This window comes from Anolis sagrei, chromosome 5 (assembly GCF_037176765.1).
Source record: "Anolis sagrei isolate rAnoSag1 chromosome 5, rAnoSag1.mat, whole genome shotgun sequence".
Taxonomy (NCBI): domain Eukaryota; kingdom Metazoa; phylum Chordata; class Lepidosauria; order Squamata; family Dactyloidae; genus Anolis; species Anolis sagrei.
In genome coordinates this window covers 147,993,968-148,008,203 of record NC_090025.1, presented here as the reverse complement: position 1 = coordinate 148,008,203, position 14,236 = coordinate 147,993,968, and the positions used below count along the sequence as shown (strand labels likewise).

Sequence of the window (14,236 nt, the reverse complement as noted above, 5' to 3'; positions counted from 1 at the left end):
GAATAGAAAGGGTGTCTTAACACAATATAATTGCACTTTTTTTCATTTTGGGAGACTTTTACAGAAAATGTGTTTGTGAAAGAACTATATTTTTTGCAAAAGCTTTTTCAAAACAGTATATTTCTATAAAATACAATCTTTTGGACATATGTTGTACTTAATGCATAAAATAGTTTTTTATGAAAATGTCTCCAAAAAGGTTTGAAATTGTGAAAAATAATCCAGAATGAGCAAAAACCCATCCTCTGAGGAGCACCTCATCAATATTTTTCCTTCTCACATGCAGGAACAACATAGAGAAGGATGTATAACCCTACTATAATTAGTGAGCAAAGCCAGATTAATTCTTACATATTAAGAAATGTAATTCAAAAATGGAGGTTTCATTTCAGATGTGATTCTGTTACTGAGAAACAGTTTTAAAAAGCAGACAGTAAGAGGGAACCAGACAGATTCAAAGGGTGGACCAGCAAAGTTCAATAAAAGCCACGATAAAGCATTTTGCTTTTTGACACAGAAATAGAAAAAGGACATTTTTATTATTATGGCATAGTCAGTGAGGTACCTACATTTGGAGGAAAGTTTGGTAAGTTCAGAAGTTTTGCATCTAACCAGGAAAACACATGTATGACAAGGCCTAGATGTTTTTAATTTACAGTACTAGGAAGCCATCTTGAGTCTCACTCCAAGAGAAAGGCAGTACTAAATGAATGAATGAATGATCCTCATGTAGTGACATGGCCAGTGATTCAGAATTTATTGTGCTCATTAGGAAACCTTCAGTGAATTCAACCCCAGTTGATACACCAAGGCTGGGCAATCTTACAATCTTTCTAGTCCAGTCTACAAGCCCAGGAAAAACGCCTAAGCCCTGGGGAGACCAATGACTTCTGCATGAGAAATGCAATGTCTATTTGGGGTTCCAAACTTCAAAGAAGTCTCTAACATGTTGAACCCTATCATTCAAATAGCTTCTGTTACATGTCAAGTTTCAGCACCTTGGACAGCTCCTTTAAAATCCATAGTGGATTTATCTCCTCCTCAACCTGGAAACCACTGGGAATTCCTGCACAGCCCACACTAGACCCCAAAATCAGTCATAATCACTACTACCACTATTTTCCCCCATTTACATGTTGTTATTACACTTCTGTTATATGTCTAGCTTAATTTCTTTAAGTGTGTGAAAGAAGTGCTTTGTTTTCTACACCCCCCCCCCCCAAATTACTGCTCCTAGAAAATTCTAAGAGAGACAGGGAAACTAAAGAGGTCCTAGAGGGATCAATGAGATGTGACAATAGTCTTGGAGGATCATATCTGATTCTGACCCATAGGCTTCAGTGCGCTCATTCCTATGCTATCAGTGCATCCACAGCTTCAAATGATTACTTCTTGGGTTATAGCCCCCAAAATCCTCCATCCTGTAAGGCCCACATAAGGGCCAAAGAAAGATGATACAACACATCTGAGCAGTGGAGTGTTAACACTGTATTGGGGAGATGGTGAGGGAGTCTAGTAACCTTTATCAATGCTATGAAATCATGAGAACTGTAGTTCTGCAAGGTGATGACTGAATGACAAATCCCCAGACTCCATAGCATTGAACAATGGTTGTTGTAATCATTGAACTGCATTAATTTTACAGTGTAGGTGAAAGAAATAAAGGATGCAGGTGAGGAAAAACTCTCAAAATAGTCTTTTGACAAAAAGTTCATCTACAGAAGCAAAAAAAAAAAAAAAAAAGATCCTCTTTGATTATTACCTTTTGATGCCCAAACTGAAATAATTCAGATTTTACTAAGGTAAGACAACACTGTTCACTTCTTTTCTTACTGTGAGATAACTATGAATTTTGAAAATGCACTTAAAGCTAAACCCCCACCCCATAGATATATTTGATGATTAGTTTCACCTGCTGTCCAGCTACAGACCAAAGTAAAGCAATAACGACCAAGTTTTATTTGCAGAAAAATGCAAGAGATCAGTGTCACTACACTTGCAGAACTGTTTTTTGTTTTCTCCCTTCTTTCTTTGAGCAACATTTTTCAGAAGGTAAAAATCTAACAGAAAGCTTCCCAAAGCAGAGGAAGAGGGAGTGGAGCTGGCTACAATAGAGCTGGCTGCCTTTGTTCCTATCTCCACTGTGTCCATTTTCAACATAAACATAACATCAAAGTCACACTTACTGAAAGAAGTCTAAGCATCAGAGTGCCACCTGTGCATCAATTTATTATTATGGAAAAATGGCAATGAACACCCAATGAATTCAGTTTGACTGAGAAGCCACACTGATTAGCTCGACTCAATTGCATGATAACAATAGCTTTTTGTTTAGGAAATGAATCCAAACACAAATGTGCATGGAAGAAGCACAGTGTAGATAAATGTGATAATTAACAATGTATTCTGCAAACTAGCAAGGAAATGTAACAGGAAATCCCATGGGAACCATTTTCATTTCCTCCTTGTTTGGATGATGATTTGTTTTGTTGGCATGCTGAAACAGTGCCTTGTGATCTGTGCTGCCTTGAGATATCAGAGCATTAAAAACACCCCTAAGCTACTAGAAGCATTTTATTTTTTCTCTCTAGCATTAGCTTGATTTTGATGCAATTCTTTGAAGGCTGCCAGCTTAACCACTGTATGTAGCTGTTACTTTGTATTCTCTTGCTTTATTAGATTTTCAGAATTTTAAAAAAGGGAGAGATAAGCACCAACACGAGCCACTGTTATCAATATCAAGGAGACACACACAAAAGATATTTGAACAAAATGAAATTTCCCATGTCAATAGCAGACAGGCTGAAGCTGGAAAGTGCTAGATAATTAAATTGAGGGAAGTACTGAAACTTCTGGACCCCTTGCAGGTCTGTGATATGTCTCACACAGATAAGAATTTGCACTTTAAAGCATACATATGAAGATTTAATATCACGTTATTTAATGCAACAATTAGATACAATTCTTATACCGTGGCATCTTATAACCAGTCACAAATTATTGTTGTGGCTAGTGTCTTCATTCTGATCAATTACCAACCATGCCATATCAATCCAAATTTACTAAAAAGAAAATGAAAATGGGTTTGTACTGATTTAGTAAAAGTACAATACAATGCACGTGTGATTTTAGTGGTGCTTACTCCCAGGTATGTGTGCATGGGTTTAAATTCTTAAAATTTGTATTACTTCTCTAGACAAGAGGTAGAATGGAGAAGTATAAGAAGTGGAGTGAAAGTAATTGGCCCCTCGGGGGATCTTGGAGTAATGCCCCCAATGATGATCTCTCTTTTTTAAAAAAGGGAAAAAAGAGAATAGACCTCCTAAATTCCCTAAAACAGGAGTGATTAGGCATGTTTTTGCCCCCTCTCACCAATCAAAAATGCCTAAAATGCCAGAGGTAAGCAAAGGAAAATTACCTCCTTCACCCCCAAGGTAAATTTGGGGCAAGTATTTTTTTCCCCAAAAAACCTATATGTTTTCCTACCTTCGTGACATAAATATGATCTGTGGATTACTAAAAAACCTGGAGGACCTCCTCTTCATGAGTGTAGTACCTGGAGATTTCCAGACCAACCCCGAATTACAAACATCCAACTTACAAATTACTCATATCTAAGAATGGGTGTGAGACAACAGGAAGTGAGAGAAATCTACCCCTTAGAAGAAAAAATTACCCCAAGGGGAAAAAGGTGTCTCCACTGAAGCGTTATCACCAATCCTTCTTTTCACAATAAGCCAAATTTGCTGTCACAGGGACAGAAAATGAACTGAATTATTCTGAACAGGGACAAAAACATCACAGGGGTGTTAACCCTTCCCTATACTATCCAAAGCTAATATGAGTATATGTTTTTGGTTGGTGTTACACTTAGAAATGTACGTATTCCAACTTACATTATGAACAAACCTACAGAACCTATCTTGTTTGTAACTTGGGGACTGCCTGTATATAGCTAGTTTACTGTGGAGTTCTACTTGAAGATGCTTATGAATGCCCCCCTCCCCCACCAAAAGAATTCTGATCCAACCTAGATTATTTGCTGGGGGAAAAACAGGATGCAGTAATCCTTTAGATTTTTCACTTCTCTGAAACATATGGTGACATTTTTGTTTAAAACCATTACAAAAATGAGCATAAATAAAATATAGAAATAGTTGCTGAGAAAGCATATAAAATGTGAATGGAAATTAATTTTTATCATATTTTGATGTAGTTTTTTAAAAAATACAAATTCATTCGGACACAGGATAAAATAGTTTACAATAATACAATACACATACAATACTGAACAGAAATGAGCTGATCACTCTTGAGCGCATCAATGCCTACTCAGAAGTAGGTTTGTTGCCTTTCAGTACATCTCTATGGCTCTATTATCTTTCTGGAATACTTCCAGTCTCCTGTTTTGACTTTCAAAATCCATCTTCTTATAGCTTGGGGGTATATGTTAATAATTTGCTTAGTAACACTTTGTCTGTGGATCTGAAGCACAATTAAGTATGCATGCAGTGTTTCATGCTATCTTTCATAAGGGAGACTTCATGTTCAGCTCTCAAAACATTTGCCAATGTGCATATAAATGAGAGGGGTTAACTGCTAGACCAGATAGAAACATTTATGATTTATTGAGTTCTTTGTCATATTTTTAAAAAATATGACCCAGAAGTTTAAAAGGGCACTCATGATGGCCAAAAAAGACAGAAATTTTATTAGCCATTATCTCCATGATCTTCTTCTACAATCAATATTTACTTTCATCAGTTGGGAATAGTGAACCAAATAAAATACTAACCTTTGCTCAAAGAGAAAAGAAAATAGTAACCTTTACTTGCACATTTAGAAAACCTGTACTTGATATAAAGCAATGTACAGGCAATCTCCAAGTTATGAACAAGATAGGTTCTGTAAGTTGAATTTGTTTGTAAATCAGAACATTTTAAGTGTAACGCCAACCAAAACTATATACACATATTAGCTTTGGAGAGCATAGGGAAGGGGTAACACCCCTGTGGTGTTTGTTTTGCTGTCTGTGCCCCTGTTCAGAAGATTATACCTCACTTTCTGCCCCTGTGATGACTGGATTTTGAAACATTTGGCTTTTTGTAGAAACAAGGATTAGTTACAAAGCTTCAGTAGAGACACCTTTTCCCCATGATAACTCATTCAGGGCTGAATTCCCCTTCCTAGGGGTAGATTTATCTCACCCCCATTCTTAACTATGAATCATTTGTAAGTCGGATGTTTGTAACTGGGGACTGCCTATAAAGAGTATACCAAGATTTATGATACTTATGAATATATATATTTATTAAAGTTCGATATGCTATTCTTTATGACTAGAGACCTCATCACATTGATGGGCTGCAATTTGCCAGCCTCTGTGGCAAATAAGCTTATGCCACAGTTGTTCTACTGAGCCCCCGACAGAAGTGACCATACATTGTGTGATGGGTGGCAATGCTTGCAGCAACCAGTGTGAAGAAGTCATAGTTTGAATCACATTTCTCAGTGATTAAGATGATAGGACCATACTATAGAAATAACATTTTATGTCAATATGGCTATCATTCAGTTCTTAGCTATAGACATCTTCATCTCAATCCAATGTAACATTAACTGCTAAATAAACCTTATTCACTTAAGGGAGGAACATAACTGGACATAATGCAACAGTTAATGTGATGAGGCAGTTAAAAGGGCCATTACAATTCTAGGAAGCATCAATAAGAGAATTGTGTCTACACTGAGGGAACTAATACTACAGCTATATTTTGCTATGGTCAGACTTCACCTAGAATACTATGTCAAGTTCTGGGCACCATGATTCAAGAAGGATATTGAAAAGCTGCAGGATGTTTAGAGAGGCGACCAAAATGGCAACACAAAATGAAACCAATGCATGGATGAATGAAGCTTTATTTATATCCCTTTGCATCTCCCAAAGGGACTCAGGGCAGCTTACAACAAAACATTAACCTAAATAATAATTAAACACATAACAAGTCAAACCATTTTAACCACCAGAAATAAAATGAATCATAATAAATAAGATGGAATATAACTGAAGAATGTTACACTCAATATAAAACTAAGTGAAAGTTTAGCATAATAAACATAACACATTTAAACATTAAAACCAATCCCTATTATTAGGATTACGATAAGTAGTCAATGTAATTCTTGACTTCCCTCTTACTGCCAAGACAAAAAAGGTACATTTGACAAATATTTGAAAATCTTCGAGAATTGTTTATATCCTGAGTGCTTCAGCACTCCAGATCACTGCTGTTCTTCAACAAGAAGACTGTAGGCTTTCATAGCTGGCTGGCCTGTCAGCCCAAAGATGAAGAAATTAGGGAACACCCAATGGAATCCACAGAAGAAATTTGAGACACATCTCAAAAGGCTCAAAAGTGTTTTACTTGTTAATGGTTTGATAGTTTCTGATCCAGAAATTTTTGGACTTTAATTCTAAATGATCCCTGAGGAACAGCTTGGAATAATACATAAGCCAAAATCCATCACATTTTTTTTCCTGGCGAAACAAAACAAAAAATAATCTAATATCATTTGAACATCCTGAGCCGTATTTCTAGTTTTTCTTGTATTCTGTCAATCAAACCAGTGTGGACAATAATTACGAATGATGGTATATTCGTAGCCAAAGTTGCTCAACCATTTTCTATGTGGCCCTGTTGCTTGCGCTCAGTTCCTAGCATTATCATCTCTCTAGTAGTGAGAGAATTACAATAAAGTAGCTCCTTCTAATTAAGTGATAACCTATGGCAATAATCTAGAGGAAACTAATGAGATAAAAATGAAAACCTCTGTAGAATGCAAACTATGAGTGATGAATCAAATTCTAGACATTGCTTTCCAAAAGCAATTTCAATTTCTCACTTATGACTATCAAAAATATGTGTTAACTGTAATTACGTTCCTACATTAATTATCTTCCCATGTGTTCCACATGTTCTCTTCTATCAAACCTGAACCACTTGGATCATTTATCTTGTAAACAACATGAAGGAAAAAAAAAACAATTTCTTATGCATGCACTGGTTTTTGGTGATCTATTTTATATAAAAAAAAGGATTGAAAGAACTAATACAAATATAGACACAGATGCGGTATCTACTAGGATTTGTTTCCATGATCCCTCTTGGGTACCAAATTCATGGATGCTCAAGTTCCATTATATACAGTGGCATAGTAAAATGGTCTCCCTTTTATAAAATTGCAAAATCAAGATTTGCTTTTTGGGGGGAAAAAAAAGTTGAAGATGTGGATGGTTGAATCTCCTGTTATAGAATCCATGGATACAGAAAGCGGAACTGATTTCAACCTTAATTTTGTACATTTTCTTTCCTGAAATGACAAACACTAACACTTGCTTTCGAGGATCAATAAATAGTCAGTGGTAAGAAATGTTATTCTAAGCTGCATTCACATTTTAGGGCTATTTATTTCAAGATAACAAATATTTCATTGTGAAGGGGATAATTAAAGATCAACACAAACTCAATTGACTACCATCCCTGACAATACGCATAGCTGCATGGTTTCGTCATCCACACAGAAACGTTGCCATAAAATTAGTTATTTCAGTTAATCTTTTTTTTAAAAAAATGTCAACAGTACAGGTCAGAAGAAACACAATGATTTTTAAATAAAATGAAAATGAAATGAGAAAGAATAAAAATTAAAATGGGTTGATAATGAAAATAATTGATTTCTTTAGAAGCAATCTTCAATCAGGCAAAATACATCATATAAAACTATTTATTGGATGTGGGAGTGTATGTTCTATAAACAATACCTGGTACCTATCTATTTGAATATTAGGTTCACTGAGTTCTGTGTATTAGCATTCTCGTAGCCATTGCATAACTAAATACATGGCACTGTCTGTTTAAAAAAAGAGAGAAAGTAATCTAATCACTAGTTGTCTATAATCACTTGAATCACTCCAGGGAAAATAAGATTCAATTAGTTAAACATGATTCTGAGAATCTGGACATAATTAACTTACATTAATGTAATCATTATTAATATAACAAAATGTCAGCATTATGGAATTCATTTAATGTTTCTGAATATTTAAAAATGGAACAACCTGAATTAAAAGACTGCCATTTGGAGTTAGAGCCAACTTGAGTACACTGTAGCTATTGCTTAGCAAAATGACAGCATTTTCATTCACATTAGTTAAACCACTCTGGATGAGATTATCTCTGTAGTAATCAAAAATGCAAAAACTCCTTATCACAATTTCAGACATTAAAATATCGTCCATGTGATATAAACTCATTTAAATCTCAGATCACTTAGTTCTCAAACTTTAGCCTCTCTAGATATTTTTGACTCCAAGAATCCACAGTTAGCATAGCTAATGATAACAGAACTGAAGGGTTGAAGCCAAAAACATGTGAAGTGCCAAAGGATGAGATAACCATCTTTGGTCCTCCAAGTATTTTGGATTTCTGCTTCTAGAATTTCTAGGGAAAGTAAGAGCTAAAATCCTAAACCTCTGAAAAACGAAGTATAAGAATGAGTATCTTATATTGTTTTCTCTATTCCAGGGGTGAGGAACTGTATTACTGGAACCCAATTTGCAGTCCAGCATGTCTAGAGGCCAGACATTACTCATCCCTTGGTGTGGGGGCAGCTGGATTGCATTTTTAATATCTGAACCTGTATGTTTGGACTTGTCTTGAACTGAATGGAAACAGTCATAGATTTTGACCACAGCTACTGTTTCTGTTAAATTTTTGTTAATAGGAAAGTTTTTAGGTTTAGCAAGAAGTAATTATAAAACAACATAGATGAAATTGATAATACTGTATAAAATTTCTGACATCTATCTACCAATCATTTATCTATGTATATAGGATATGATATTTGTAATGCTTTTATTATGTCATTTTGATAGCTTTATATTACACACTATTTAAGCACAGCATACTGCATATTTACACATAGAAAAATCTTCATCTCTTGATAAAACACATAAACAGAACTACAGTGGAACCCTAACTTAAGAGTATCCCAACTTAAGAGTTTTTTGAGTTAAGAGATGTTGCACAGCCTGGGTTTCACTTTGAGTTCTGAGAGGTGTTTTGAATTAATAGCTAGCACCAGAGGGAGTGCTAGCGTGAGAATACAGGGCTGTAGGGCTTCAAGGAAGCATGTTCATGTCTGCTTTGGGAGATTGAGGACTGCATTGCTCTTGTCTGCTTTGGGAGACTGCTGTCCACCTTGCTCTTGTTCACTTTGAGGAACTTTGGGTGAATGGTTTTCAGTTATTTTTAAAGTGGGATGCTCCTAAGTTGAGGTTCCACTGTACATCACAAAAGAAAACTTGAAAGTCACAAAAGGATACACTTTTATTGCTTCAGATATTTGTGATATAGAATGGATATAAACCAAAGAATGATGGAATATCAAAACACAAGAACAGATGCCACATCATTATTTTAGCTGCCAGACTGGTGAATGTTCTCCATAAAATAATAAACCATGAAAACACAGAATTCAATGAAGTGTACACCAGTAGAGATGTGGGAAGGTTTAGACTGAGGAAGCAAATATATACAATCTCTAATTTCTCATGGTGCATTAAAATGGACAATCTCCTCAACATACAATTATTTCCATTCATTAATAACTTTTTTAAATTGCATATTGAATAGTATATATATGATTATGATAAAATGTAACCTTTGTGTGATGGCAGGTGATATAGAAATACCATGAATAAATACCTTATATGATTGTCATCAAAACTGTATTTTCATCACAAGAAAATTCAAGTGGTTGCTGAATCAGTTTATGTGTGGATTCTTTGATGTGCAGATTTTTTTCCTATTTAAAAGAGGTAAAAAGAAATACTTAGATACTTCATCTCTGTAAGCAATAATCACTGCAGAATTTTACTGATAAAATAAACTAGATTGTAAAGTTTCTGTGTAACACCTTCAAGACAAGGACATTGATTTTAAAGAAGATACTATGCAAAACTAAAAATGGGGGGGAAACACACAATTGCACTGACATGTCTCGTGCTTTCAGACAAGACTCTTTTGTGCAATTGTCCTGCCTCATTCACAAAAGTCCTCAAGTTGTGCAGAAAATATCTTTTACATGCAACACTCCTTTTTCCCCTACCTTCTCTTCTGACTTTTTTCTTACATAGAAAATTTATTGTGCTGCACAACTTCCTTCCCTAGAATCACCCCAAAAGCTGGGGTTTACAACAAGGGGGTCATGGATTTATTATTTGGTTTCTTTCATTAATGATACTTGGGGAAAAGGTCTGAGTAGAGACCTGCTTGAGACAATGGAGAAGCATGGCATGGCCAACCAAACCACACTCTACTTGATTAAAAAACAAAATGCCTTGGCTTAGTGGCTAATACAGATCAATCAACTTTTCAGCACTTCCAGGAAACGTTTCCTTTTTGGATTAACACACATAGATAGATAGATAGATAGATAGATAGATAGATAGATAACACTGTGGCTATCTAAAACTCCCATACCTTTGGCTTCCTAAACCTCTTTCACAGCAACACATACAAATTTTAAACATATGATCCCATAATCTTTTTCATACTATTTTCATATCAAAACAGATATAGTTTTTCTAGCTGATATTTTACATCCTTTTGGCCCACAGAGAAAAATGAATGAAATAAACTCTCCAAAATTATATAAAGTCATCGGTTTGCTTCCATGCTTTGATTGATGTGACCATTTGAACTATTCTCTGATTCTTAATAGAGGTCCAAGAACTCAGCAGATGTTCATGATAAAGTCTCTTTGAAGAAATAGCAATGTGCTTAAAACAAATTTAAGTGCTAATCAGATAGAAATGAAGTGCAAATCATGTGCAATCCAATAAAGAATGTTTTCTTAAGAGATCTGGATTCTTTGACATACACAACTTTCAACTATGGAAGAATCCACAGATGTAAACTTTCTTTCACCCTGACAGAACAGAACTAATGCATAAATTGTATTCTAGAAATCCACAACCCAATGTGCTAGAAAAGCCAAAATGTTTTGTCACTAGCCACCCGCTTTCATCTCCAAGGTGGCAGACGTGGTGCCTGTACTTCAAGAGAAAGTAGATATCTGGTGATATCCCAGAGCATTCTTGTGAAGCACTGTATTTTCACCCCACAATACCAGGTCCTTTATATCCTCAGTTTCTCATATCTCCAGCCTTGTATATCTTGCACAACACAAGTAGTGAACAAACAGGACATGAGGCTGGAGATATGCAGTTGGAGTGAGATGTGAGGATTCATCAAAAGGCAGGAGGCATGGATTTGTGCCAAGCACTACATTTGGATTCCTGCCATTTCCAAAATCCAGGGGAAAACCCAACATCCAAAACCCTCCTGGTCCCAAAATCTTGAATAAGAGGTACTCAGCCTGTACATGTTTTGTGAAATGTGATTTATGTTTTCACATTCTTTCTCAGATGCTCTTGTATATTGGAAACATTTCTATACAACTCCTATGGGTTACAGAATGTACTTATCTTACTTATTATAAGAACAATGCATAATCCTTGGTAATGAAATAAAGAAGACTGATATATATGTGGCTGCTGCTAATGAGACCAAATGAAACAGACTAATTGGCCAGATGGTTTCAGTTACAGTATAAAAATCAGCACCATGGGAAGTTTATAATGTCTTTTCCTCTATTCCTTTTAGTGAATAAAATGCTGTTTCTTATTTTGTTAAAAACATACTGTATACAATCTCACTCTTGGGATCAAATTACATGTTACATGGTGTCAGATATTATTTTGCTCCATTTTTAAACCTTTAAATCAGTCTGGGAATGTTATGACTCAGAGCAAAGAGTGTTAGAGAATACCTAATTGTATTTTGTCTGTTCGTGTGTTTTTTTCAGGTAAAAATCATCCTCTGCAATCTGCTAGTGATGCTGCTATTATTATGTATTATGATCATTACATTTTCCCATGGGTGTTTATTTTGAAATTAATTTTTAAAAAACACACAATAATATTACAACATGATCAAAGTAAATTTAGTGATTATAATTTTTGTATATCATGAATATGCTTATGAAATGGCAATAAACCAGACTAACGATGGTTTTGCACAAGCAAAAAAAAAAAAAGTCTCCACTGGATATGATGTCCAGGAATTTGCAGTCATTAACACAAGGTAAAGTGGGTTAAATTGCTTTATTCCTAAGCTAAGGAAGATTAGGGAATGCTCTGGAGCTAGGGTTTAAAACTTTTTAAATAGAGGGCCAGCTCACTGTCCCTCAGAGTTTTAGGGGGGGGGGGGGAACTATAGTTTGAAAATAACATGATTGAATTCCCATGGACACGGTACATATATTATTTGTAGTGCAAAAAAGAAAAACCCCATGAAAGAACAATATTTGAAACAAAGAACAATTTTAACCAAAATAACTTACCAGTATTTCAATGGGAAATTTACGCTTGCCTTTGGATGATGAGATATCCAAGTTAATTAATTAATTGTTGTTATTTTGTGCTTTCAAGTTGTTTCAAACTTAGGGCAACTGTAAGTTTAAAGTTTAGGGTGGGACCAGGTAAATGACCTTGGAGAGTCACATCCAGCCTGCGGACCTTAGTTTGGGGTCCCCTGTTCTGGAGTTTTGTCAAAACTCTGGAGCAGCCCTGCACTTGGAGGAAGTATACACAACATAATTGGCACTGATGTGCACTGGTTTGCTGTCCACTAAGGTTGCTCGCGGCAATTTCCTTTTCCCCATATTAGTCAGTGTTGGACAAGGGGACTAATAATAATAATAATAATAATAATAATAATAATAATCTTTATTTATACCCCGTCACCATCTCCCCGATGGGGACTCGGAGTGACTTACATGAGGCCAAGCGCAAATGACAACTACAATAAAGAAAAACCAAAACACAAACTAAAAACACAAACAATAAACAAAACATCATAGTTACATAAAACATATAAATACATGACAATATAAAAATTACAGTATGCACAGGCACAGTAACAGTGGGCGGGCTACATGTAATGATTAAAAGACAAACTGATTAAAACTAATTAAAAGCTCAGGCGAGATAAAAGAGAGAAGCAGGTAATTTATGGAGAAGGGCTCATTATAGCAGGAGTTGTGGAATCAAGCTTTCTCATGAGAGGGAGGGACGTATACTCCAATGACAGAACTTCGAGGCTGAGCAATCATGTGGGATTATATATCTACTTGTCAAAGGTGCAGCGAAAGTGCCAGGTTTTAAGGTTCTTTTTCAAAATTTCTAGGGAAGTGGCTTTCCTAATTTCTCCAGGCAGTGAGTCCCAGAGTCGGGGAGCCAAAGCGGAAAAAGCTCTCTCCCTTGTACTCACTAGGCAAGCTTGAAAAACTAAACGGGGGCGAGAGAAGGGACTCCCTGGAAGATCAGAGGGCCCGAGATGGTTCATGGAGGGAGATACGGTCACAAAGGTAGGCGGGTCCTAAACTGTTTAGGCCTTTATAGGTGATAACCTGCACTTTGAATTGGGACCGGAAAATAAACAGCAGCCAGTGGAGCTCCTTAAACAGGGGGGTTGACCGCTCCCTGTAGGTCACCCCAGTTATTAATCTGGCTGCCGAACTTTGGACAAGTTGTAGTTTCTGGGCCGTCTTCAAGGGTAGTCCCATGTAGAGAGCATTACAATAATCCAGTCTAGAGCTAACTAAGCCATGGACCACCATGGTCAAGTCACGAGGTAAGGTCACAGTTGGCGCACAAGTTTTAATTGCACAAAGGCCCTCCCGGCCACCGTCGACACCTGCACATCAAGTGTCAGTGCTGAATCCAGGAGGACCCCCAAACTGCGGACCTGTGATTTCAGGGGGAGTGCAACCCCATCCAGCACAGGTTGCCACCCAATACCCCGGTCAGCCGAGCGACTGACCTGGAGGACCTCTGTCTTATCAGGATTGATCCTCAGCTTGTTCTTCCTCATCCAGGTCGCCACAGCAGCCAGGCACTGATCCAGTATCCTCAGTGCTTCCTTGGAATCTGGTGGAAATGAGTAGTGGAGTTGGGTGTCATCCGCGTAGAGGTGGCACTGTACTCCAAAACTCCGGATGACCTCCCCCAGCGGTTTCATGTAGATGTTAAATAGCATGGGGGACAGAATAGAACCTTGCAGGACTCCACAGGTCAATGGCCAGGGGTCCGAGCAGGAGTCCCCCAGCT

General features: G+C 36.6%; 1 protein-coding gene and 1 long non-coding RNA gene across 7 annotated transcripts in view; one reads left to right on the top strand and one right to left on the bottom strand.

Annotated features, from left to right (window-relative positions):
* The window catches only part of SYT1 (synaptotagmin 1), a 399,960-nt gene that overhangs the window by 289,218 nt on the left and 96,506 nt on the right, over window positions 1–14,236 (bottom strand). For 5 of the 6 annotated variants that reach the window (XM_060777410.2, XM_067469111.1, XM_067469113.1 and 2 more), the window contains one exon: window positions 9,768–9,867. The exons of the other annotated variant lie outside the window; for it this stretch is intronic. The gene's annotated coding sequence lies outside the window, so the exon portion shown is untranslated. The remainder of the gene's footprint in view (window positions 1–9,767; window positions 9,868–14,236) is intronic. 6 annotated transcript variants of the gene reach the window in all.
* LOC137097193 (uncharacterized) overlaps window positions 1–14,236 on the top strand; it is an 81,103-nt gene that overhangs the window by 45,210 nt on the left and 21,657 nt on the right. The window lies entirely within an intron of this gene.